The following is a 25,546-nucleotide window of genomic DNA, read 5'->3' as shown; positions in this document are numbered from 1 at the left end:
CCATCTGCTGCTCAATTCCCGCACCTGCGCCGTAACGTTCCTCGATCGGTGCAGGCGTACTGAGTGGAGGATGCGCGCTTGCCAGCTCCTTCCTCAGTGCGCCTAGCCGATTACATCACACTAGACCCGGAAGAGAAGACTGCCGGCATCAGCGATAATCGGTAGTCTTCTCTTCCTGGTGTAGTGTGATGTAATCGGCGCATGCGCACTCAGTAAGGAGCTGGCAAGCGCGCGTCCTACAGTCAGTACGCCTGCGCCGATCGGGGAACGTTACGGCGCAGGTGTGGGAATTCAGCAGCAGACGGGGCCAACGGGAGGAGGAGAGCGCTTGCTGGCCCTGTCTATCAAGAGGAGATGGGGCGTGTCTAGAAGCGGCAGATGCGGCGGCTACCAGCAAGTACACGCCCAACTTGCTGGTAGTGAAGAAATTTGCATATGATAAAAGTATGATTTTTACAAGAAATAAGCCACAGACTAAGGTAGAACCTGAATGATTGCACTCAGCTGACATTAGCAAATAGCTAATGTCGGCTAATGAAAATTGCACAATGGGGGGTGACAGAAGCCTTTTAAGATGAAATAAGGCTGTGTCCTTAAGGAGTTAATATATCCTTAAGTGTAGACTCAGTGAGGGGCATTTCTAAAGTGTTTACACCACTCGCAAGCACACTCACTCACCACTCGCAAGCACACTCACTCACTCCATATTTGTGCTATGATTTGCAATTTTTTGTGCTACCTGACACTTTTCTAAAGTGGTGAAAAAAGGGTGGGGCAGTGCATTGTGCAGCGCAATACTGGTGCAGCATCCCACTAGTGTACGTGGGCACTGCAAAAGATTGTTTTGTCATATGTTGTATCATGCTGTATTTCATTCTTATGTGAAATCCATGTTACCAGGCTGTCAGGTGCACTACACACATTCCACCACTAGATGGGGTAGCACCACAGTATATATACCTCAGTTCAGGCCTAGTTGTAGGAAGAGGAAGAGTAGGAGTTGAAGAAGTGAGAGTGCAGCTGCTAGCTTTGTTTAGTGGAAGTCAGTTCAAGTGAGAGAGTGGACAAAGACACAAAGGACAACAGCCATTTTACCAGGCTTTAAGGACCCTTGGATTCAAGGTGAAGAATCTATTAGCTTCTGGCAGCCTCAACATTAATAAGCAGGAGAAACAGACCCAGGCAAAGAGATGAATATCAGTGAGTACACAACTACCTACTATAGGCTGAGACATAGCTACATGTACAGCCTGTTACAGGGATTCATCACATCCAACCTTCGTGTTTATCAGAGACTGTTTTATAACTGGATGTAAACTGTTGTCAAGAACCTGGTTACAGTAAAATTCTAAGTTGTATTCAAACCTGCCTCATTCTTATCCATACTACCACTACTATCACCATTTTGCACAATCAAGGTGCTGGCATGATGACTTAATCCAGGGGCCCAGCCGCACAAGCACTCAGAAACCCAATCACCATCAAGGGCACCTCAATCACCACCTGGCCAGTGTCCCCTGTAATAGAGTGTGCCCCGGAGAATCCAGTGCTGTTCTCCCCTTCACTGCACTGCTGGCCCAGGGAGGCATCTGCTAACAGTGAGTAACCGATGAACAGTTGTACCCTTTCGGCCCACCGTGAACCTCACGTGTTCTCCTCTGCAGACCGGCACGTTGCACTGGTATAAGTTATAGCTGAAGTCTACCCCAGCTTCTAGCCAGTCTTGATAAATTTCCCTCACTATGATCTAATGTTGGTCTAATACACACATTGGGACATATTCATTAACAGCTTTGCTCCAGTTTAAGTTGCATGTTTTGGCACACGCAACCTTTTGATTATAATTTGCAACTCTTTCCCCTCTCACTACTACACAATGAAAAGCAGATGGGGTTTAGCGGGAAGTGCTTCAGCCATGTTTAGACTTATTTATCAATTCTAAAGACAGAAAATGGTGCAAAAAGTGCTGCAAGTCTACCGGTATAGCAGACATAGATTTCATGTTCTATTTTTAGAACAGTCTTAACGTGAGACAAATGTATTAATTGCTGTGTGCATCATGATAAATTTAGAACAATTTACTCCAAGAAATTTGCTGAAGCCTGGCATATGAAACACCCTTCTTAATAAATGCTGTTGTGTGGTGGTTCCATCAGGACCTTATTCTCTAGTAGAAGTAATACTTTTAGTGGAGAATGCCTCTACAGATTTTGTTGCAGAAAATATCTGCATCAGAAAACCTGTTCCATTGATGTGAATGTGTTTGTTTTTTTGTAGCAGGAAGCACATAGGCCCTGATGAATCATGAAAATACAAAAAGGGGAAGTAACATACTAAAACATAACCTTTAATAGTGTCAAGTAAAATCTCAAACTGAGAAAAAGACCTCTTACATACATATACTAATAGCTAGATCAACAAACTCGCGATCCACATATACACACTTATCACGCACTCGAAGGCCCAGAGTAAGGCCCCAGTGAGTAGGTGCTGGATCTAGCTGGACACCTAAAAAAACAGAGACAAAACTTTGCGCGTGTGTACAGTCGTGCTCAAACAAAGTCACACACAGAAAACAGATGTCAGTGTCTCATATATCGATACCCTGTCAAGTAAAGTACCTTGTAAAAACATGGAAAGGTCTTACAAGTTAAATACAGGGTCAGTTCTGTTCACCCAACCACAGATGTTAGGCCAGATTTCTTTGTTAAGGGAAGAACGGATCCCAGGTCGGACGTTATCGTTGTCAGGGATGCCTCAAGGGCATATAGACTATCCCTGTCATGCCCTACTTGACCTTTTAGACCCTGATGACCTCCTAACAAGGGGTCATTGCCCCGCAAGGGGTGGCCCCATCCGGAACCTCACCCTAAGCTTGGGTCCCTACAAAGCCCTGCACAGGATTTTACCTAGAGGCAGAGAATGGACATCTAAGCTGGTGACGTGACTGATATAAAAATAGAGTGAAACAACCGTGATATATTCACGTGTCCCTATGCATTTCTTCAGATGAATATATCTAAAGGTCGGTACCTACACAAAACAAAGCCCCATGAATCGTCAGGGGACAAAAGGGCTATATTTTAAAATACCTTCAACTATTCAAAGGCGTATGGTAAGCCTAGACTAGAAGGAGTAAAGCGGGTACAGACCACACGCGTATGGCAGTTATCCGGGACTCAGTATGAATCATGCTTTCACTACAGATTAAAAAGTTGGGCTTTCTGGAAATTTTTGAGTTGCTTGTGCAAACATTTGCATTGTATTGCCACTCACTCCAGTTTTAAAAATATGGATGGGAAAGCTGGTGTGGTTAGCCATGTTTAAGTTTCACGCCAGATTTATTGCCGTAAGAGGGTGGGGTAGGAAAACTGGAGTAGCTTTTCTAGACAAAAGTGCTAGGTTTAAAGGGGTTATTCAAGACTGATGGCCATGGCGATGACCTGCCCCCTTGTGTCACGTGGAGCAATCCGGGGGGAAACCGGCGACAGGGACCAGTTAAGAATGCACAGTGTGACAGGTCCGGACATTGTAGCAGGGGTTATTCAGGGTATCAAACAAAATGTGATATTTGATAAATGTGGCATAAAATGCGCCTACGCAGACTCCAAAAAAACTGACTGCAAATATTCCCCTCATGGTAAATTCCACCTATGGATTTATGCAAGCCCCATTTATATAAATGGAACAGAATTTTAGTTGTAGAAATTTTCTGTAACAAAATTTGCTGCGTGTGAAGGCACCCTAATGGTCCTTTTATATGGACCGATAATCTGGCCAATTATTGGGAGTGAGCGTTTGTAGAAATGCATGTCCCTGATAATTGGCTTGTGTAAAAGGTGCCAGAAATCAGCCAATGAATAGGCATACGCTTGTTCATCAGGTGATTGTGTCTTTTAGCCGGCACCTAAAATCATAATTTTTGTACCAGATTGTGCTGTGTAAACCAGGATCTGCTGCTCAGAAACAATGGAACTGTAGGGGGATGAGCAATCGCTGTAATGATCACTTGTCCCAATACAGAAGAGGTGATTGCTGCATGCAAATGCAGCTCTCATCTCCTTAATGATCAGACAATTATCAGGAATATTTGGTTCTCAGAACTCCCATAGAAATGAATGGATCATGCTGGGAGTTGTAGTTTTACAACATATGGAGTGCCAGAGGTTGCTAATCCAGGACTTGATCCAAGCGTCACCATTCTGACAGTTTAAAATATGTATTTCACAATATTATATTGTATGAAGCAGAGCAGCCAAGATTAAAACATACTCAATATGTCAGGTTATCTAATACTCTACATTACTGGCCAAGCACAGAAAAAAAAAAATCTCACTTCTGGAGAAGATCTTCAGGAATAGGTAAAGAATAAAAAATAAAAAAAAACTCTCTTCCTAATCACAAATATGGCTCAGGGTCACCACCTGCTGGCAGCCTAATAATATTACATTGCTGCAGCACAGTTTCTTTGTTATCTGTTAGATTCCATATTTTATTCCTCTATGTACAGAAAAGGATAATGAACAATCATGTTTACTGGTACTGTGAGCCCAAAAAAGTATTTTCCAATCGGAATAGTTGAACAGAGAGGAGGAAACTAACATGTAAAAGCTCATGCTCCCGACTGTTGGGTGTTTTGCAGTCCGCAAATTGCGTATATCCGCAAAACATCGACACTGGCCGTGAGCATTCGGCATTTTGCGCAACGGAACAGCTGGCCCCTAATAGAACAGTCCGATACTTGTTTTTAATGCGGACAATAATAGGACATGTTCTATTTTTTGTGGAACGGCTATTTGTACATATGGACACGGAATTAACATGTCCTTTCCAATATAATTTTTTTTGACCCATTGAAGTGAATGGTTCCGCATACGGGCTGCAAGAAAAACCCAGAATGGACACGGAGAAAAAAATACATTTGTGTGCATGATCCCTAACTGTTATCCCTAACATATTCCACAGCGCTTTACAGACATTGTCATCACACTCTGTCCCACAGTGGAGCTCACAATGTAAGTCCCCTATCAGTATCATTAGGATATGCCATCAATGCCAGATACAGTGGGGAAAATAAGTATTTGATACACTGGCGTTTGCAAGTTTTCCCACCTACAAAGAATGGAGAGGTCTGTAATTTTTATAGTAGGTACACTTCAACCGTGAGAGACAGAATAAAAATCTAAATTTAAATATAAAATATAAGTATTTGATACAATAGAAAAACAGAACTTAATATTTGGTACAGAAACCTTTGTTTGCAATTACAGAGGTCAGACGTTTCCTGTAGTTCTGGACCAAGTTCTGGACCCAGGGATTTTGGCCCACTCCTCCATTCACATCTTCTTCATATCTTTCAGGTTTCAGGCCTGTCACTTGGCTACATTGAGTTTTAGCTCCCTCCAAAGATTATTTTATTGTGTTCAAGTCTAGATGCCACTCCAGGACCTTAAAATGTTTCTTATGGAGCCACTCTTTAGTTGCCTTGGCTGTGTGTTTCGGGTCATTGTCAGGCTGGAACCCATCTTCAATGCTCTTAAGGAAGGAGGTTGTTAGCCAAAATCTCGTGATACATGGCCCTATCCATCCTCCCTTCAATACGGTGCAGTCGTCCTGTTCCCTTTGTGGAAAATAACCCCCAAAGTATGATGTTTTCACCCCCCTGCTTCACGATTGGGAATGTGTTCTTGGGGTTGTATTCATTCTTCTTCTTTCTCCAAATACGGCGAGTGGAGTTGATACCAAAAAGTAATTTTTTGGTCTCATCGGACCACATGACCTTCTCTCATGCCTCCTCTGGCTCTGGATCATCTAGATGGTCATTGGCAAGCTTAAATCGGGCCTGGACATGTGCTGGCATGAGCAGGGGGACCTTGCTGCCCTGCAGGATTTTAATCCATGACAGCGTAATGTGTTACTAATGGTAAACTTTGTGACTGTGGCCCCAGCTCTCTTCAGGTCATTGACCAGTAGTAATGAATGAACATCGGCCGGGACAATTCACAAAAGCTATCAAATGTTCGCGAACCGCAAGTTTGCGGCAGGCCCATTCACTTTAATGGCAGACGTATCTGAAAAACCTTTAGGTCATATTTGCAGCAACCAAATACTTAGTAGAAGTGCACAAATTGTCCCACAACATAGACAGAGATATACCATAGGGGAATCAATGGCAAAAATTCCCCTCCAAAATATGTATTTTAATCAGGGGCCATTTTTATGCGTCTTAAAGGAAAACTCTCAAAAATGTGCCCTGCTGGAGCCTAGAAAAATGTTATTTTAGGCCACAGGAGTACAGGCCCCAAACATTAGGCATTCACCGGACAGAAAACATCAAGTGATTGTGTGGCTGTAGGTATATTATACTGTCAATGGATATCAATTTTACTGCAGGCCAGTCTACAGGCCCAAAAAATTATTCATTCACCGTACAGAAAAGAAAAATTGATAATGTGGCTGGAGGTACATTAGGCGGTCACCGTATAACAATTTTACTGTTGGCCAGTTAGATTACAGGCCCCAAAAATTATTCATTCAACGTACATAAAAGATCAAGTTATTATGTGGCTAAAGGTATATTAGGCAGTCACCGTATAACAATTTTACTGTTGGCCAGTTAGATTACAGGGCCCAAAAATGTATGCATTCACCGTACAGAAAAGATCAAGTGATTATGTGGCTGGAGGTATATTAGACTGTCAATGGATATCAATTTTAGTGCAGGTCAGTGAACTACAGGCCCCAAAAAATATTCATTCACAGTACAGAAAAGAAAAATTGATAATGTGGCTGGAGGTACATTAGGCGGTGACCGTATAACAATTTTACTGTTGGCCAGTTCGATTACAGGTCCCAAAAATGTATGTATTCACCGTACAGAAAAGATCAAGTGATTATGTGGCTGGAGGTATATTAGACGGTTTTTGTATATCAATTTTACTGCAGGCCAGTGGAGTACAGGTCCCAAACATTAGGCATTCACCTGACAGAAAACATCAAGTGATTATGTGGCTGGAGGTATATTAGACGGTCATTGGATATCAATTTTACTGCAGGCCAGTACAAATACATGTCAAATACATATTTTTAAAAGAACTAAAAATATTAAATTGGATTAAAAACATTGGTAACAACCTCCCCCCTCTTGAAAAAGATCCCAATGGTAATAGATGAAATTCAGGTGTTGAATTCCTCCGAGAACTATGCCTTATTAATTTTTAGAAATGTGAGGTAGTCCACACTGTCGTAAGCTAGGCGAGTACGCTTATTGGTCACGATCCCCCTGCTGCGCTAAACGTCCTTTTGGACAGGAGACTCGACGAGGGGCAAACCAAGAGTTCCATGGCAAATTGTGCCAGCTCTAGCCACAGGTCAAGCCTGCACACCCAGTAGTCAAGGGTTTCCTCGCTTCTCAGAACGTCCACATAGGCCGTTAACCCGATGTAGTCGGACACCTATTGGTCTAGGCGTTCCCTGAGGCTGGATCCGGAGGGCGGCTGTCGATGGATTGGCTGCAAGAATGATTTCATATCTGAAGTGACCAACAAATCTTCAAACCACTCTCTTCTTGCATGTGCTGTAGGATTGGTACCTGCAACTGTTTATCTGTGGGGGGGAATTCCTCTGCCAGCACACGCAACAGCAGAATGCAGCATCCCTCGAAGCAAGGCCGGAAATGCTGCCTTCTGACAGCCCTCTGTGATGCTGGTAACATGTCCTCCATTTTGTGTTTGTACTGGTGGATCTAAGTACGTTGCCACCCAGTACTGGTCCTTGCCCTTTATTCTTTTTATATGCGGGTCACTCTTCAAACACTGGAGCATGAACAACACCAGGGATCCCAGAAAAGTTTAAAGCCTGCTCTTCTTGCTCCTCCTCCCCCTAGCCACCATCCTCCTCTGACTCCTCTTCAGAGTCCTGCTGACTTGTCTCAGATGGAGTAGCCCCCACTGGGAATTCATTGAGCATTGCGACTTCCTCATCTTCCTGCTCCTGGATGGCTTCATCAATGACATGACACAATGCATGCTCCAGGAAGGAGTAAGGTACAATGTCACTGATGGCGCCCTGGCTGCGACTGACCAGTTTGGTGATCACATAAAATGGCCGCAGAAGTCTGCATGCATCGCGCATGAGCAGCCACTGACACGGTGGAAAAAAAAAAAAAAGATCCCCAGAACCTGTCCTGCCGCAGAGTTCGAACAGGTAGTCGTTAACGGCACGTTTCTGCTGGAGCAGCCTATCAAGCATATACAAAGTGAAGTTCCAGCGCGTCGGGCAGTCACAAATCAGACGTCTGACAGGGCAAGTTGTGTAGCCGCTGAATGTCATCAAGGCGAGCCATGGCTGTGTAAGATCTTCTAAAATGGCCAGAGATTTTTCTGGCCTGCCGCAAGACGTCCTGGACCCCGGGGTATTTGGCAATGAATCACTGCACGACTAAGTTTAGGACATGTGCCAATGTGTCATTTTGACCTGTTTCAGCGCGCTCAGCAGATTGTCGCACACCACTTTACCAACTGTTAAATTGAGCATCGTTAGCCACTGATCGGCCTGTGACAGCAAAGCTGAAAGGAATGCATTACTGGTGTGGCTCTTGGCTTCCAGGAACAACAGCCACGGCACAGCATGGCAATGTCTCTCATGGCACATTGAATAGGTTCTGAGGAGCTGGGGGGGTGCAGCGGAAGAGGCGGTAGCAGTGGAAAACGAGGAATCAGCCGAAGAGGAGACTGAGGATGGAGTAGGAGGAGGAGAAGAAGAGGCAGGCCTGCATGCAATCCGTGGTAGTAACACCAAATCCACACTGGTGCCACGGGTTGCATGCTTGACAGCCGTCAGAAGGTTCACCCAGTGGGCAGTAAAAGTTATGTACTTTTCCTGGCCGTGTTTGCTAGACCATGTGTCTGTGGTCAGATGTATCTTGGCACCTACGCTGTGTGCCATAGATGCATTCACTTGCTGCTGAGCATGGCCATATAGCTCTGGGATTCCCTTCTCAGAGAAATACTTCCTTCCAGGGACCTTTCATTGTGGTGTGCCAATGGCCACACATTTTTTAAAGGCCTCCAGTTCCGCCAGTTTATATGGCAGTAGTTGGCGGGCGAGCAGTTCCAACAAGCTGGCGGTCAGCCATTGGGCAATAGGGTTATCCGGCATTGTCAACTTTTTATTTTCGAACATTTGGGCAGCGGAAGCCGCGACAACAGCACGGTGGAAGGTGGAGGTCAAATTGGAGGAGAGAGGAGAAGGAGAAGAGGTAGGACATTGAGCACCGGGAGTGTGGCTTTGTGGGTTCTGACTGTGTTGCTCCCACTGGGCTCGGTAATGGACGGCCAGGTGCCTTCTTAAGGCGGTCGTCCTGTCGGGTTGTAATAATTCAATTAAGAATTATTAATTATGGTCATAAAAATTATTAATCATAAAAAAATTAAATTTATAAAAATTTTCATAAATTCTTAAAATCATGACCTGGTGAATTGTAGATAACCTAATTGATACAATTCACATCTGAGTCCGACTATTTCCTCAGATAAATAAGTTCTTTTTGACGAGAGATGACGTTAATGATAAAACATGTAGTTCTGCATTATACAACAATACACAGGTTTATAAAAATATGCAGATTTATTGGTTACAAGATTATAAACATATATAAGTAAATAAACACAATGATACATGCAAATGAATATATATAGCATTACAAGCTTAACAATACATGTGAGTGGAAATAACTTGTCACATTATAACAAAGCTATTATTAGGTTAGGATATCAAATAGGAACATAATTTATATACATTACTATTGTTCAGAGAAAGCCTCATGATATCAGGATGGGCATGTCTAATCCTAGACATCAATATGGAATGCTAAATACATTCTACCCCCCTTTAACCAACTACACGTCACATGACTTCAGGCATGGGCAAATCCATTCAAGGATATAACTTAGAAGAGATAACTGTATCCTTCCGCCCCATCCTGGACTATTTTCACACATATGACTTTGGTAAGACTATTAAGACAAATGACAGAGATATAGGATCTTTGCTAGACCATATCTTAAATGGAAAGGACTCGAAATAAGTCTTTCCTGTGGGAAACCATCACTTAGCTTGGCGAAGAATGTTCTATCAATATATATATATATATATCTAAGCAATTATTTACTGCTTTGCTAGATTATGAGTCTTGATTCTTCTGCAGGTAGAATGAAGCCTCACAATATCCTAAAATTACATCTCAATATGGAGATGAACAATTAATTTAATTATGTATTTATTCGCCAATCTAGATGGTATAATTTCACCCACACTATCAAATTAGTCTTAATAAAATGAAATATCATTTTCTGTATCTCTTACCAAGTCCTAGTAGAAATCTCACTTCTGCTCCTAGGAAAGCTGGGTGGTCCATCATAGCACATCTCACTATGGCTTCCATCTTGATAGACCCCTCTAGAGAGCTTAACTTCTCTTTCCTCTTTCTCTTGTGTGTCTCTCTCTTGATAGACCCCTCTAGAGGGGTCTATCAAGATGGAAGCCATAGTGAGATGTGCTATGATGGACCACCCAGCTTTCCTAGGAGCAGAAGTGAGATTTCTACTAGGACTTGGTAAGCGATACAGAAAATGATATTTCATTTTATTAAGACTAATTTGATAGTGTGGGTGAAATTATACCATCTAGATTGGCGAATAAATACATAATTAAATTAATTGTTCATCTCCATATTGAGATGTAATTTTAGGATATTGTGAGGCTTCATTCTACCTGCAGAAGAATCAAGACTCATAATCTAGCAAAGCAGTAAATAATTGCTTAGATATATATATATTGATAGAACATTCTTCGCCAAGCTAAGTGATGGTTTCCCACAGGAAAGACTTATTTCGAGTCCTTTCCATTTAAGATATGGTCTAGCAAAGATCCTATATCTCTGTCATTTGTCTTAATAGTCTTACCAAAGTCATATGTGTGAAAATAGTCCAGGATGGGGCGGAAGGATACAGTTATCTCTTCTAAGTTATATCCTTGAATGGATTTGCCCATGCCTGAAGTCATGTGACGTGTAGTTGGTTAAAGGGGGGTAGAATGTATTTAGCATTCCATATTGATGTCTAGGATTAGACATGCCCATCCTGATATCATGAGGCTTTCTCTGAACAATAGTAATGTATATAAATTATGTTCCTATTTGATATCCTAACCTAATAATAGCTTTGTTATAATGTGACAAGTTATTTCCACTCACATGTATTGTTAAGCTTGTAATGCTATATATATTCATTTGCATGTATCATTGTGTTTATCTACTTATATATGTTTATAATCTTGTAACCAATAAATCTGCATATTTTTATAAACCTGTGTATTGTTGTATAATGCAGAACTACATGTTTTATCATTAACGTCATCTCTCGTCAAAAAGAACTTATTTATCTGAGGAAATAGTCGGACTCAGATGTGAATTGTATCAATTAGGTTATCTACAATTCACCAGGTCATGATTTTAAGAATTTATGAAAATTTTTATAAATTTAATTTTTTTATGATTAATACTTTTTATGACCATAATTAATAATTCTTAATTGAATTATTACAACCCGACAGTCCCTAGGTCAGGAACCGCACACAACTGCTGCACAATACAAATTCACTATATAGAAATAATATTGTCGGTATATTACACACCTGCCTCAATCAGTTTTTTTTGGGGGGGCAACTGATATATCACACCAGTTGCAATTAGTTGTTCCAATAGCATTTGTCCCTCTGTATAGCTGCGGTATCTCAGCAGAAACACACACAACTGCTGCACAATACAAATGCACTATATAGAAATTATATTATAGGTATATCACACCCCTGCCTCAATCAGTTTTCTTGGGTGGCAACTGGTATATCACACCAGTTGCAATTACAATAGTTGATCCAATAGTGTGTGTCCCTCTGTAGTAGATGCGGTATCACAGCAGAACTGCACACAACTGCTGCACAATACAAATGCACTATATAGAAAGTATATTATAGCCCCTGCCTCAATCAGTTTTCTTGGGTGGCAACTGGTATATCACACCAGTTGCAATTAGTTGTTCCGATAGCGTTTGTCCCTCTTTATAGCTGTGGTATCTCAGCAGAAGCGCACACAACTACTGCACAATGCAAATGCACTATATAGAAATTATAATATAGGTATATTACACCCCTGCCTCAATCAGTTTTTTTTTGAGGGGCAACTGGTATATCACACCAGTTACAATTAGTTATTCCAATAGTGTTTGTCCCTCTGTATAGCTGCGGTATCTCAGCAGAACCGCACACAAATGCTGCACAATACAAATGCACTATATAGAAATTATATTATATGTATATTACACCCCTGCATTAATCAGTTTTTTTGGGGGGGCAACTGGTATATCACACCAGTTGCAAATAGTTGTTCCAATAGCGTTTGTCCCTCTGTTTAGCTGTGGTATCTCAGCAGAACCGCACACAACAGCTGCACAATACAAATGCACTATCATATACTTTCTATGTTAGAAAGTATATTATAAGTATACCGTTGCAAGAAAAAGTATGTGAATCCTTTGGAATTATATGGATTTCTGCACAAATTGATCATAAAATGTGATCTGATCTTCATCTAAGTCACAACAATAGACAATCAGAGTCTGCTTAAACTAATAACACACAAATAATTAAATGTTACCATGTTTTTATTGTACACACCATGTAAACATTCACAGTGCAGGTGGAAAAAGTATGTGAACCCTTGGATTTAATAACTGGTTGAACCTCCTTTGGCAGCAATAACTTCAACCAAACGTTTCCTGTAGTTGCAGATCAAAACGTGCACAACGGTCAGGAGTAATTCTTGACCATTCCTCTTTACAGAACTGTTTCAGTTCAGCAATATTCTTGGGATGTCTGGTGTGAATCACTTTCTTGAGGTCATGCCACAGCAACATCTCCAATCTCATCTCATTGATTGGACTCCAGTTGGCTGACACCTCACTCGAATTAGCTCTTGGGGATTTCATTAGTCTAGGGGTTCACATACTTTTTCAACCTGCACTGTGAATGCTTACATGGTGTGTTCAATAAAAACATGGTAACATATAATTATTTGTGTGTTATTAGTTTAAGCAGACTGTGATTGTCTATTGTTGTGACTTAGATGAAGATCAGATCACATTTTATGACCAATTTGTGCAGAAATCCATATCATTCCAAAGGGTTCACATACTTTTTCTTGCAACTGTATCTCACCACTCAGTATGTCACACCTATTGATACCACACCTATTTTAGTCCTTAAAAGGACTTTTGTGGCCCTATTAGCTAGCGTTTGGTGTCCCTAACAGCCTGTCCCTGCTCCACACAGCAACCTTTCTCTAAACTGGCAAAAGACTGAATGTAAAATAGCGGGCAGATCGAGTTTATTTATAGGGTAGGGGGTATGTCCATGTGCTGAAAGGTCACAATTGGCTGTCCTGTCCCACCTAATGGATGTGTCATGGGTCAAAGTTCGGCACAATGCAAAAGAATATGGCGCCGGCGGACATCGCAATATGTTCGCATGTTCGGCGAATCACAAACAAGCAAAGTTCGCCGCAAAACGACCACCGGGCGAACTGCAAGGTCATTTCTATTAACTAGGTCCTCCGATGTAGTTTTGGGCTGATTCCTGAATCATCCTTACCCCACAAGGCGATATCTTGCATGGAGCCCCAGACTGAGGAAGATTGACAGTCATCTTGTGTTTCTTCCATTTTCTAATAATTGCGCCAACAGATGTTGCCTTCTCACCAAGCTGCTTGCCTATTGTCCTGTAGCCAATCCCAGCCTTGTGGAGGTCTACAGTTTTGTCCCAGGTGTCCATATACTGCTCTTTGGTCTTGGTCCCATAGCAGGGAGAGTGTTGCTGTAATGGAGCAGAATTCTTGCAGGATATGTTGATACGTAGTACCTTGTATACAGTAAGATGTTCGTTAAATAGGACCTTTAATGGGTCCAGACATTATGAAATAACTATCAGTTTATGTAGGGCACTGTGCAGGGATGTAATATTGCTTACTAGTTTGTCTGGGCGCTACTCTGTTCGCCCGCTGACTTCACTATTCCCACCTGGTATTCTAATGAATAGCATTGGTTCAGGAGAAAGGAGACTTTGAATAGCATCGGTACAGGGAGGAAGAGACTGCCCTGTTTCTCAATGGTCAAAAAAAGGGGAAAAAATAAACTCACGTTCTCCCTGGCTTCACAAGGAGAAGGAGCCGCCCATTGAGAAATAGAGATGTCGCAAACATAAAATTTTCCGTTCACGAACGGCGAACGCAAATTTCTACAAATGTTCGCAAACGGGCAAACCACCATTGACTTCTATAGGCAGGCGAATTTTAAAACCCACAGGGATGGCCACAATAGTGATGGAAAAGTTGTTTCAAGGGGACTAACACCTGGACTGTGGCATGCCGGAGGGGGATCAATGGCAAAACTCCCATGGAAAATTACATAGTTGACGCAGAGTTGGATTTTAATCCATAAAGAGCATAAATCACCTAACAATCCCATTTTTTTTTTTTTTAACAATGTGGTTTAAAACATCCAGTGTGTGTATACGATCAGGTATGATGTTGTATCGATCAGGTAGTGTAAGGGTTACGCCTGCTTCACAGACATTGACAGACCAAACTCCCCTTTTAATGCACCGCAAACAACCGCAAACAGTCCATTTGCCCAACCGCAAACTTCCCATTTGCACAAGGTTGGATACCAAGCTAGCCATGTCCCGTGGATGTCATTGAAGGTTTCTTCCTCCACCCAGCCACGTACAACACCAAGGGTCCCGGAAATCAACACTTTTTTGACCGAGGCGACTTCTTTTGTCAATGACAATGCCTCCTGCTGCACTTAAGGTCCTTTCTGACAGAACACTTGAAGCGGGGCAGACCACAAGTTCTATCGCAAACTGGGATAGCTCAGGCCACAGGTCAAGCCTGCACACCCAGTAGTCAAGGGGTTCATCGCTCCTCAGAGTGTCGATATCTGCAGTTAAGGCGAGGTAGTCTGCCACCTGTCGGTCGAGTCGTTCTCTAAGGCTGGATCCCGAAGGGCTGTGGCGATGTGTAGGACTGAAAAAGCTCTGCATGTCCTCCATCAACAACACATCTGTAAAGCGTCCTGTCCTTGCCACTATGGTCGTGGTAGGAGGAGGATTACTTTCACCTCTTCTCCAGTTAGATTCCTGTTGTGCTGTGACATCCCCCTTATAAGCTGTGTAAAGCATATTTTTTAGTTTGGTTTTGAACTGCTGCATCCTTTCTGACTTCCGGTAATTTGGTAACATTTCCTCCACTTTCTGCTTATACCAGGGGTCTAGTAGCGTGGCCACCCAGTACAGGTCGTTCTCCTTCATACTTTTTATATGAGGGTCCCTCAACAGACATGACAGCATGAAAGACCCCATTTGCCCAAGGTTGGATGCCGAGCTACTCATTTCCCGTTCCTCCTCCTCACTGATGTCATTGACGGTCTGTTTTTCCCCCCAGCCACATACAACACCACAGGTCCCAGATAGGTGACAACAACGAGCACCCTGGGATGCCTGCTGTGGTTGGTCTTCCTCCTCCTCAAAGCCACATTCCTCCTCTGACTCCTCTTCCTCACACTCCTCTTGCAGCGTTGCCGCAGGTCCGGCAAGCGATGATGACAAGGCTGTTTCTGGTGGTGATGGTGACAACTCTTCATCTTCCTCTTCATGCTCATCTACAGCCTGATCCAGCACTCTTCGCAGGGCACGCTCCAGGAAGAAAACAAATGGGATGAGGTCGCTGATGGTGCCTTTGGTGCGACTGACTAGGTTTGTCACCTCCTCAAAAGGACGCATGAGCCTACAGGCATTGCGCATGAGTGTCTAGTAACGTGGCAAAAAAATTCCCAGCTCCGCAGAGGCTGTCCTAGCACCCCGGGCATACAAATACTCGTTGACGGCTTTTTCTTGTTGGAGCAGGCGGTCGAACATTAGGAGTGTTGAATTCCAATGTGTCGGGCTGTCGCAAATCAAGCGCTTCACTGGCATGATGTTTCGGCGCTGAATGTCTGAAAAGTGCGCCATGGCCGTGTAGGAACGCCTGAAATGGCCACACACCTTCCTGGCCTGCTTTAGGACGTCCTGTAAGCCTGGGTACTTAGACACAAAGCGTTGTACGATGAGATTCAACACATGTGCCATGCACATGTGACAACTTGCCCAAATTCAATGCCGCCAACAAATTGCTTCCATTGTCGCACACCACTTTCCCGATCTCCAGTTGGTGCGGGGTCAGCCACTGATCCACCTGTGCGTTCAGGGAGGACAGGAGTGCTGGTCCGGTGTGGCTCTCTGCTTTCAGGCAAGTCGACCCCAAGACAGCGTGACACTGTCGTATCTGGGATGTGGAATAGCCCCTGGGGAGCTGTGGGGATTCAATTGATGTGCAGCCAGACACAGCAGCAGAAAAGGACTCAACCAAGGAGGTTATGGAAGAGGATGGAGTAGGAGGAGTAGAGGAGGTGGCAGTAGGCCTGCCTGCAAGTCGTGGCGGTGTCACCAACTCCGCTGCAGAGCCACGCATTCCATGCTTGGCAGCCGTCAGCAGGTTGACCCAATGCGCAGTGTAGGTGATATACCTGCCCTGACCGTGCTTTGCAGACCAGGTATCAGTGGTCAGATGGACCCTTGCCCCAACACTGTATGCCAGAGATGCCATGACTTCCTTTTCAATCACTGAGTAGAGGTTTGGGATTGCCTTAATTAGAAAAAAAAATTTGTCCGGGTACCTTCCACTGTGGTGTCCCAATAGCGACTAATTTTTTGAAGGCCTCAGACTCCACCAGCTGGTATGGTAAAAGCTGGCGGGCTAAGAGTTCCGTCAAGCCAGCTGTCGGACGCCGGGCAAGGGGGTGACTCTGTGACATTGACTTCTTACGCTCAAACATTTCCTTTACAGACACCTGACTGTGGGCAGATGAGATGGAACTGCTCAAGGTGAGAGGCGGAGTGGCGTGCTGTCTGGCTGACCCCGGGTGCCTATACATGCTGTCTGACTGTGCCACTAGCTCCTTGCGACGACCTCCCCCTGCTTCCAACTCGTCTCCTCCTTCTCTCTGTCTCCCCTTCTGAACTTTCCCCCTCTTCTTCTTCTCTTCGAGCAGGCACCCACGTGGCATCCACGGACACATCGTCATCATCAACCACTTCACTTGTATCTGACACCTCAGCAAATGAAGCAGCAGCAGGTACAACATCATCATCATCATCACACTGTACGTCCATGTGTGTAATGCTGCCTGACTGAGACATATCCATGTTATCTACATCCCCTGGCAATAATGGTTGCGCATCACTATATTCATCCAACTGATGTGTAAATAACTCCTCTGAGGGATCAAGTGAAGCGGCTGTGGTGGTAGTGGTGGTGGTGGTGGCGGGGGGGGAGTGGTAACTTGAGAGCAGGTGACCAAAGCTGAGCTGGAGGAGGATGGTGCGTCAAGGTTCTTAGCGAAAGCTTTTGAAGATTGGGTGTCCTGTGTAAGCCAGTCAACTACTTTCTCCAAATTTTTTGGGTTCAGGGTACGTGGCCTCTGAACACTGGGCATTATTCCAGGGCCAGTGGAAATCACAGCACCACGAACACGACGGCCCCTGCGGCGTGGCCTGCCTCTGCCTGTCATTTTTTATTAGACAAGTGTTACTATGCGTGCAAGGTACTGTGCCACCCTATATAAGTGGTGGGCAGTGGGCTCAGTACAGTCTGTGTGGGCCTGACACACACGGGCTTGCAAATGTGACTATATCACAAAAAAAAATTCAATAGAATTTTTTTTTATCTGCAAGGAATTTGAGTGAATGACACCCTGTAACGGTATGATTACAGGCCTAGCCACTAGCCAGTGGGCACAATACAGTATGTGTTGGCCTGACAAACACCGCTTGCAAATGTGATTATATCACAGAAAAATCTTAAATATATATTTTTTTTCCTGCAAGGTATTTGAGTGAATGACACCCTGTATTGGTATGAGTGCAGGCCTAGCTACTAGTCAGTGGGCACAATACAGTATGTGTGGGCCTGACACACACGGGCTTGCAAATGTGATTAGATCACAGAAACATTTTAATTTTTATTTTTTTTCTGCAAGGTATTTGAGTAAATGACACCCTGTAACGGTATGAGTGCAGGCCTAGCTAACACTTTTCCTATTGAATCAGCAGCAGCAGCACTCTCCCTCCTCTCACTGTGAATGCAGTTTCCGAATGAATCTAAAATGGATGCTGTCCAGGAGGTGGGAGGGTCTGCTGCTGATTGGCTGGAATGTGTCTGCTGACTGTGAGGTACAGGGTCAAAGTTTACTCAATGATGATGTATAGGGGGCGGACCGAACATTGCATATGTTCGCCCGCAGCGGCGAACGCGAACAAGCTATGTTCGCCGGGAACTATTCGCCGGCGAATAGTTCGGGACATCGCTAGTGTTATGTAACAGCTTTGTGTATATACTGTGACTTGCAGTGATACCATTTGTAACAGTACTGGCCACCATGCTGTACCCTGTGCTTGTACTGGGCCCAGTAATAAAGATCTACTTCATATATTATAAAACTAACAACGAGCATTCAGAATATTATTTGTAACGGACCGTTTCAGCAGACAAGGGGTTAAAATCCGTTTAGGCGATATGCCCCTTACTGAGAGACAGGCACAGCTACTGCAGAACACCAAACTCCCGAACTGGATACAAAATAGCACTCCAAACTGGAACCTCGCGAATAGCTACCAGCAGACGAACAGGAAAAGCATACAATCAGCTTACACTCCTGGCAATCAGTCTCTAACAGCATACAGGGAATCCCCCCAATAACGAGACAAGGCTCCGTGTTGAGGGTCAAGCAGTAGTCTGACGTGCTGGCACACCCAGCCTGGTTTTTATTAAAGTTGTTGCAAATACAGGACAGATACAACACATCCCCACAATGCATCATGGTTTCCTCCTCTCTGTCCCAGAGACAACCGAGAAGTAATCCAATTATCTCTCAGGACTAAAGGGAAATCGCCAATACACATGTGGAGACAACAGGACAGACATCACCATTTAAACACACAATGGGACAATGGCACAATGGGACAATGGAACACACCCACACAAAATCCTCCCCTCTGCCGGTGATGATTATTGAACACACTGGCGAATATAATTATCAAAGGCAGAGAAATACAGTTTTATAAAACATATCACAGGAACCCCAAAACATGCACTAACCCCATAACCAATATATCCTCGGAACCGGGGGATCTGGGTGAACCACATATCCAAAATTCACCCACATCCGTTCAGTAGCTTGGAAGATACAGTTTTATGCCAGTTACACCAAAAATATACAAGTTATACAGAAAATAGTCACTAATAAATGTGTCCCCTGTTTGGTAGTTTCAAACTACTGAATGATGTATCTGTGCACCAAATACAGGCAAGATAGCACCGTGTTGAAAAGTCAGAACAGTGTCTGTGAGTTAAAATGGCCGCTATCTATTGTTCTCACCATGTGCTTCATCCATTGTTCTCACCATGGGAATAGTAAAATCCAAGCAAGTAAGGCACATGATGCAATCCAGGGACAGAGGGCTCAGTCCCAAGTGCCTTAAGACCCAATAACTTAAGGGACCATAATCCCAGGGCAGGAGGCTGGCAAACAGCCCCCTCCAAAACACTGTGGCGAGGTTGGTTTCGCCACATTATTCTATTATAATATAAATCCCTAGACTACCAAGTGCTGTTGGACACTTGATGCAGAGAGTGAGGGAGGGTATTAAGGATCCAGATAAACGTCCATGCAAGTCCCATGTCTCCCTCACTTTCCTCCTCTTTTCACTATTCTGACATGTACAGTAGTACTATGAGTATCAATAAAAAGTCCTGTTTCTTTTATGAATTGTAAACATTAGCAAGAAAAAAATTCTACAATTTTTCAAAGCAGCGCCTGGATCTGATTACTTTTGTAACTGCATATAAAAATACACGCATAAATGTAGTATAGCCGCTAAGTTACTCACTGAAAACTATCTGTATAACGCCACACACTGTTTGGCCTTTTACAAATTCTTTGTCCAGCTCACTGAGATGAAAGCACATGCTCAGTTCCATCCTTCAACTGCCTCCAGCTACAGCTGGACACACCCTGAAAGGACACACCCTACGAGAAAGGACATGTCCCCTGAGATACCAGCTTTAAATACATCTAGAAGAGCAATTGAAGAAATAAATGACAGAAGCTCTGGATCCATGTGAGGTAGAGGACTGGTTCTAAGTATGTTAAAAAGAGACTGTAATGTACTATATGATACCTGCTTCTAACTTTTTACATTATTCATGAGATAACCCCTTTAAATAACAGTTACTAGATTACTTTTGCCTCTTAATATTTCATACTATACACCTGTACCACATATATGATTAGAGCCACTGAAGAAAAAACAAAGATCGGATTCGAAACGCATCTGGCGTGTGGCAAACAAGGTGGAAGATATTTGTGTCCTGAAACATGATCCTTTGATCAGCTACTGTGTTTATCAAGCATCTAACGGATCCATAGCAAAGAGGAGTTAGTACACCGCGTCTGACATTGCTTAATGCGCATGAGTTAAGATCTCAACGCAAAGTGACCAGGAAAGCAGCAAATGATAGAACTCAGCAAGCAGTGTGGACTGACAGAGGGTGAGATGCGTCATCTGCCATCTCATAACAGGAATGGTGTAAACACTTCTGAGTTTACTACAAGCACCCTCCATACCTCCTATTTATCTAAAGACTTGAAGAGGGGGTCTTGGGACCCCACACTTGTTGTCTGGTCGAAGGAACTTCATCAATAAAGCTCTTACTTTTCCTGCCACTATGTTTTTTCTTTATATAACAAAATTCGAAAAGACAGATACAATAGTCACACCTCTCAATAATGACGATTGGTAACAAATATGAGAAGCCATTTGAATAACATACTGTATATAGTACACTGTATCTTCATCAACAAGGCACGACTAGTCTACATATATCTGTATAAACATCAAACAAGCATGTAAAAGCAACATGGTATTTCTTATTTTGTAGAGCATAAGAGGTCTTCACTTAACCACATAAATATACTACAGACCAGGGTGAAACAGACAAAAACTGAACACTTGGGTGGAGGGCAAAATGATACATTAGGGAAGACGGGGAGGAATGATGTGGAATGTTTAATCAACAGAGAGGTAAAAAAAAGGGGGGGGGGGAGGGAGGAGTCTCCTCTAGGTCAGTAGAGCCTAATACTCTGTGTGTCTTGGAACACAAACCACTGGGTTCAGGAAGTGAGGAAGGTCTTGTGTGTACAGGGAGTGCAGAATTATTAGGCAAATGAGTATTTTGACCACATCATCCTCTTTATGCATGTTGTCTTACTCCAAGCTGTATAGGCTCGAAAGCCTACTACCAATTAAGCATATTAGGTGATGTGCATCTCTGTAATGAGAAGGGGTGTGGTCTAATGACATCAACACCCTATATCAGGTGTGCATAATTATTAGGCAACTTCTTTTCCTTTGGCAAAATGGGTCAAAAGAAGGACTTGACAGGCTCAGAAAAGTAAAAAATAGTGAGATATCTTGCAGAGGGATGCAGCACTCTTAAAATTGCAAAGCTTCTGAAGCGTGATCATCGAACAATCAAGCGTTTCATTCAAAATAGTCAACAGGGTCGCAAGAAGCGTGTGGAAAAACCAAGGCGCAAAATAACTGCCCATGAACTGAGAAAAGTCAAGCGTGCAGCTGCCAAGATGCCACTTGCCACCAGTTTGGCCATATTTCAGAGCTGCAACATCACTGGAGTGCCCAAAAGCACAAGGTGTGCAATACTCAGAGACATGGCCAAGGTAAGAAAGGCTGAAAGACGACCACAATTGAACAAGACACACAAGCTGAAACGTCAAGACTGGGCCAAGAAATATCTCAAGACTGATTTTTCTAAGGTTTTATGGACTGATGAAATGAGAGTGAGTCTTGATGGGCCAGATGGATGGGCCCGTGGCTGGATTGGTAAAGGGCAGAGAGCTCCAGTCCGACTCAGACGCCAGCAAGGTGGAGGTGGAGTACTGGTTTGGGCTGGTATCATCAAAGATGAGCTTGTGGGGCCTTTTCGGGTTGAGGATGGAGTCAAGCTCAACTCCCAGTCCTACTGCCAGTTTCTGGAAGACACCTTCTTCAAGCAGTGGTACAGGAAGAAGTCTGCATCCTTCAAGAAAAACATGATTTTCATGCAGGACAATGCTCCATCACACGCGTCCAAGTACTCCACAGCTTGGTTGGCAAGAAAGGGTATAAAAGAAGAAAATCTAATGACATGGCCTCCTTGTTCACCTGATCTGAACCCCATTGAGAACCTGTGGTCCATCATCAAATGTGAGATTTACAAGGAGGGAAAACAGTACACCTCTCTGAACAGTGTCTGGGAGGCTGTGGTTGCTGCTGCACGCAATGTTGATGGTGAACAGATCAAAACACTGACAGAATCCATGGATGGCAGGCTTTTGAGTGTCCTTGCAAAGAAAGGTGGCTATATTGGTCACTGATTTGTTTTTGTTTTGTTTTTGAATGTCAGAAATGTATATTTGTGAATGTTGAGATGTTATATTGGTTTTACTGGTAAAAATAAATAATTGAAATGGGTATATATTTGTTTTTTGTTAAGTTGCCTAATAATTATGCACAGTAATAGTCACCTGCACACACAGATATCCCCCTAAAATAGCTAAAACTAAAAACAAACTAAAAACTACTTCCAAAAATATTCAGCTTTGATATTAATGAGTTTTTTTGGGTTCATTGAGAACATGGTTGTTGTTAATAATAATAAATGAATCCTCAAAAATACAACTTGCCTAATAATTCTGCACTCCCTGTATTTCTCAAGAGAGCTGTCAGTTCCTCCATTCTCCAGATGTCTTCCACTTTGTGGACCCAAAGATCTACAGAGGGTGGGGAGGAAGACTTCCATTTCGCTGGTATGCAGATCCGAGCAGTGTTAACCAGGTGACACGGGCTTGACTTGTTGAGCAGCCTAGTAGGCAAATCCGAAAGTGAACCGTAAAAAGAAACCGGAGGTATTTGGTATGGAAAATGGAAAGATTGCAGATATAGTCTTGTATACCGTCTCCCAAAACTGTCTGAGTTTACTACAATGCCAGAAGATATGAATCAGAGAGCCTTGTGCAGAATCACAACGCCAGCACAGCAGAGAGGCTGAAGGGAACATTTTATGAAGATGGGTCGGAACATAATACTACCTAGACAGTATTTTGTAACCTGCTTCCAGGAACTTGCTAGCTATCGATGATTTGAGTGTGAAGCGGTATAGTCTTGACCACTGGTCGGAGGAGATGTCAACCTCTAAATCAGAGGCCCATCTGTCAACTTAGGAGGGTGAAAAATACAGTCTGGGCATCACCAAAGCATTATAGAATTCAGACAGAGAGTGCCGGTACGCACCCGATCCAATACATATTTTTTCAAAGGAGGGGAGAGGTCTATCCAACCCTGGGTACGAGGGAATAGTGGAAAGGAAATGGGACAGTTGCCTAACTCTCCACGGTCCCAATGCACATCGGTCTGTGAGATTTAGTAGTTCTGTATATGTAAACCATTGTCCCGAAACTGTAAAGTAAGGAGCTTGACACTTACCCCCGAGGCTACGGGTCATAATAGGGCCAGGGGAACAGCTAGCTGGGAAATCCAGATGTCCTAGAACTGGGAACAGTAGGGATGGTGTTGGTGAGATCGTGTCTATACTAGCGTTTTTGTGAAATTGAAGTAGAGTAGGGCCTATGGTGGGGTGGGTAGAAAGTGCAGTAGGGATCTGGGACTTTGCCCAAGGTAAAAGAGCAAGGGAGGACTGGAAACAATGCTGTTAAATGGTAACCCATTGTTTAAAAGGAGCGTCTTGACACTAGTCCATGATCCATTGGAGCATGGTGTCTGCATAATATTTACAGAGATCAGGAATCCCCAAGCCCCCCTGCTACTTCGGGGTATGAAGTAGGGAACAGGCCAGTCACAGTCTCTTACCCACCCAGATAACCCTAAAAAGATCTCAGTGAGCAGTAACAAAGAAACTTGGAGGCAATTTTATAGGGAGAGTCTGAAAGAGGTACAGCAGACGAGGCAGAACATTTATCTTAAATATGGCAAAACGACCAAACCATGTATATAGTCCCTTCGAAAATCTTTTAAGATCCTCTCTAACCCAAACCAGGAGGGCATAATTCCTGTTGTACACCTCTCTCAGATCCCTTGGTATTCAGGTACCCAGGTATTTGACGGCTCTGACTGTCCATCTGAATGGGAGAGAGGCGGCTAGGGTGGATTCCAATGAACATGCTAATGATATATTTAAGGTCTCTGACTTTGGGAAGCTGATTTTCAAATTGTCTAGAGTGTTAAACGTGTGGAACTCTGCAATCAGATTCGGGAACAAAGTCATGGGCTTGGTGATCATGAACATCAGGTCATCTGCATATGCAGCAATCTTAAATTCCTGGGAGCCCAAGGAGAGGCCTGAAATATTAGGATTCATCCTCCCCATTCGTAGCAGAGGCTCTAGGGTAAGAACAAAAATTAAGGGAGAAAGAGGACAACTCTGATGTGTCCAGTTTCGTATGTCAAAAGCGGACGATCATACACCATTAATCTTTGTGGAGGCAGTGGGGGAGGTATAGAGGGAACGGATCCAGGCCTTCATGGAATCACCTATGCCTACATGCTTAATGACTGAGAAAAGCTATGGCCAACTCACTCTGTCGAATGCCTTTTCGGCATCCGTGGACAAAAGGCAGAAAGAAGAGCGCTGTAATTTAGCATGGTGAATCAGGTTCAGCACTTTAATGGTATTATCGCGAGCCTCTCTAGATGGAATGAAGCCCACTTGGTCAGTATGAATAAGACCTGATAAGAGAGGGGCAAGGCGCGTGGCTAGGATTTTTGCAAATAGCTTGAGCTCTACATTTAGCAGTGAGATAGGGTGGTAACTTGCACAGGCAGCTGAATATTTTCCCCCTTTGTGAATAACTGTGATATGTGCGTGTGTCACGTCTCTAGGGAGTGGACTCCCTGTTGCTACCATGTTCAATGCCCTAGTGAGTGGGGCCTTTAGAAGAGGCTGATAGTCCATCTGGACCAGGGGCTTTGCTGAGTTGCATATGTTTCAGTGCTTCAGTTAATTCCTCCTCTGATATTGGTCTGTCCAAGTCCGTGATCGCATCCCGTGGAATTTTCGGGAGACTCAAGTCAGATAGGTATTTGCGCATGGCTAATGTTAAAGATGGGCTATTAGGGTTTGAGCAAGGAAAGGTATATAAAGCATGATAATATTGAGCAAAGGCCTCTGCTATCCTACCTGGGTCATTTAGTTTGGGGCCCTGTGAAGTGGCAATCACTGGTACATAGTTTCTCGCTCTCTGTTTCTGTAAGGACTGAGCTAGCG

Source organism: Bufo gargarizans, chromosome 2, assembly GCF_014858855.1.
Source record: "Bufo gargarizans isolate SCDJY-AF-19 chromosome 2, ASM1485885v1, whole genome shotgun sequence".
Taxonomy (NCBI): domain Eukaryota; kingdom Metazoa; phylum Chordata; class Amphibia; order Anura; family Bufonidae; genus Bufo; species Bufo gargarizans.
The sequence above is the reverse complement of the archived record's forward strand: the minus strand, read 5'-3'. Positions refer to the sequence as shown.